This window comes from Anabrus simplex, chromosome 3, assembly GCF_040414725.1.
Source record: "Anabrus simplex isolate iqAnaSimp1 chromosome 3, ASM4041472v1, whole genome shotgun sequence".
NCBI lineage: Eukaryota > Metazoa > Arthropoda > Insecta > Orthoptera > Tettigoniidae > Anabrus > Anabrus simplex.
In genome coordinates, this window is record NC_090267.1 from 95,129,746 (window position 1) to 95,133,460 (window position 3,715).

Consider the following 3,715-nt stretch of genomic DNA (forward strand, 5'->3'; position numbering starts at 1 on the left):
GTCCCTAACAGACGGAAAAATTCCAAAATGTTCAAATTTTTTACTTTTTACCCCCAAAGATATCGAAATATGGAGGCAATTTTAATGACTGTGCAGACATTCTTTTGAGCTATTTTTTGGCTAAACGGTAAGTCGTATCACAAAATGGATGGCACAACGTCTCTTCATTTCAGAGTGATCTACAACTTTGGTCCTGTGACATTTTGTCGTATCTCGCTCCCTTATACGTTAAATTTGGCCGTATTTCTGGATTGTTCGTAAATTTGGTGATTTTTACAAGTATATTTCATTGTTTGACACACTTATAAGAATGATAGGATCATCGCGTTAAGTGCGCACATTGGCACGATTAAGGGACATACGTGTACCAAATTTCATGATTCTAGCTTATACATAAGTAGGCAAAATGGAATGTAAAATGTTAAATATGCACCCAAATTTCACCCTATTCACAATTTGAACTCAATTTACCCCCTTAACATGGGTGATACGAGGATATGGTTTTGAAACAAACATTTAGAGGGATAAGTGAGGCGTCTGATGGCGCAAACCGTTTCTTAATATCATAAACCGTTTAGGAGATATGAATCTCGAAGTGGAAGTCTGCACTTTTCAACGTGCTCATGCTTATCCGTCATCTATATATATAAAAGCAAGTCGGGCTGGAGCGATGTATATATAAATATTTAAAAATGAAAAAAGACGTGAATTAATGAGGCACTTCCAGAAATCTCAGAAATTTGAAACTTGGTACGAGGGAAACTGATGACCCCAGGATCCCTAGAAAAATCGGAAATTCTCAAAATTCCCTGAAGGGGGCACGCTGGGGGGCTCAAATTTTGGGCTCAGCATAAGAACACAGTCGTATAGTATATAAAAAACGATAACCTATAGGTTTCGTGGGCTTAAAAATCTTCGGGAATTTCCTCATTTTTATCCCCTATCCCCCCAAATCAAGATGGCGGCACAACCTGCCAGACGAGGTAGACAATTGAAATTTGGTGAAATTATAGCTTTTGGTCCCTAACAGACGGAAAAATTCCAAAATGTTCAAATTTTTCACTTTTTACCCCCAAAGATATCGAAATATGGAGGCAATTATAATGACTGTGCAGACATTCCTTTTGAGCTATTTTTTGGCTAAACGGTAAGTCGTATCACAAAATGGATGGCACAACGTCACTTCAATTCAGAGTGATCTACAACTTTGGTCCTGTGACATTTTGTCGTATCTCGCTCCCTTATACGTTAAATTTGGCCGTATTTCTGGATTGTTCGTAAATTTGGTGATTTTTACAAGTATATTTCATTGTTTGACACACTTATAAGAATGATAGGATCATCGCGTTAGGTGCGCACATTGGCACGATTAAGGGACATACGTGAACCAAATTTCATGATTCTAGCTTATACATAAGTAGGCAAAATGGAATGTAAAATGTTAAATATGCACCCAAATTTCACCCTATTCACAATTTGAACTCAATTTATCCCCTTAATATGGGTGATACGAGGATATAGTTTAGAAACAAACATTTAGAGGGATAAATGAGGCGTCTGATGGCGCAAACCGTTTCTTAATATCATAGACCGTTTAGGAGATATGAATATCGAAGTGGAAGTCTCCACTTTTCAACATGCTCATGCTTATCCGTCATCTATATATATAAAAGCAAGTCGGGCTGGAGCGATGTATATATAAATATTTAAAAATGAAAAAAGACGTGAATTAATGAGGCACTTCCAGAAATCTCAGAAATTTGAAACTTGGTACGAGGGAAACTGATGACCCCAGGATCCCTAGAAAAATCGGAAATTCTCAAAATTCCCTGAAGGGGGCACGCTGGGGGGGCTCAAATTTTGGGCTCAGCATAGTATAGTATATAAAATAGTATATAAGAAACGATAACCTATAGGTTTCGTGGGCTTAAAAATTTTCGGGAATTTCCTCATTTTTATCCCCTATCCCCCCAAATCAAGATGGCGGCACAACCTGCCAGACGAGGTAGACAATTGAAATTTGGTGAAATTATAGCTTTTGGTCCCTAACAGACGGAAAAATTCCAAAATGTTCAAATTTTTTACTTTTTACCCCCAAAGATATCGAAATATGGAGGCAATTTTAATGACTGTGCAGACATTCCTTTTGAGCTATTTTTTGGCTAAACGGTAAGTCGTATCACAAAATGGATGGCACAACGTCTCTTCATTTCAGAGTGATCTACAACTTTGGTCCTGTGACATTTTGTCGTATCTCGCTCCCTTATACGTTAAATTTGGCCGTATTTCTGGATTGTTCGTAAATTTGGTGATTTTTACAAGTATATTTCATTGTTTGACACACTTGTAAGAATGATAGGATCATCGCGTTAGGTGCGCACATTGGCACGATTAAGGGACATACGTGTACCAAATTTCATGATTCTAGCTTATACATAAGTAGGCAAAATGGAATGTAAAGTGTTAAAAATTCACCCAAATTTCACCCTATTCACAACTTGAACTCAATTCACCCCCTTAATATGGGTGATACGAGGATATGGTTTTGAAACAAACATTTACAGGGATAAGTGAGGCGTCTGATGGCGCAAACCGTTTCTTAATATCATAAACCGTTTAGGAGATATGAATCTCGAAGTGGAAGTCTGCACTTTTCAACGTGCTCATGCTTATCCGTCATCTATATATATAAAAGCAAGTCGGGCTGGAGCGATGTATATATAAATATTTAAAAATGAAAAAAGACGTGAATTAATGAGGCACTTCCATAAATCTCAGAAATTGGAAACTTGGTACGGAGGAAACTGATGACCCCAGGATCCCTAGAAAAATCGGAAATTGTGAAAATTCCCTGAAGGGGGCACGCTGGGGGGGCTCAAATTTTGGGCTCAGCATAAGAACACAGTCGTATAGTATATAAAAGACGATAACCTATAGGTTTCGTGGGCTTAAAAATTTTCGGGAATTTCCTCATTTTTATCCCCTATCCCCTCAAATCAAGATGGCGGCACAACCTGCCAGACGAGGTAGGCAATTGAAATTTGGTGAAATTATAGCTTTTGGTCCCTAACAGACGGAAAAATTCCAAAATGTTCAAATTTTTCACCTTTTACCCCCAAAGATATCGAAATATGGAGGCAATTTTAATGACTGTGCAGACATTCCTTTTGAGCTATTTTTTGGCTAAACGGTAAGTCGTATCACAAAATGGATGGCACAACGTCACTTCAATTCAGAGTGATCTACAACTTTGGTCCTGTGACATTTTGTCGTATCTCGCTCCCTTATACGTTAAATTTGGCCGTATTTCTGGATTGTTCGTAAATTTGGTGATTTTTACAAGTATATTTCATTGTTTGACACACTTGTAAGAATGATAGGATCATCGCGTTAGGTGCGCACATTGGCACGATTAAGGGACATACGTGTACCAAATTTCATGATTGTAGCTTATACATAAGTAGGCAAAATGGAATGTAAAATGTTAAAAATTCACCCAAATTTCACCCTATTCACAATTTGAACTCAATTTACCCCCTTAATATGGGTGATACGAGGATATGGTTTTGAAACAAACATTTAGAGGGATAAGTGAGGCGTCTGATGGCGCAAACCGTTTCTTAATATCATAAACCGTTTAGGAGATATGAATCTCGAAGTGGAAGTCTGCACTTTTCAATGTGCTCATGCTTATCCGTCATCTATATATATAAAA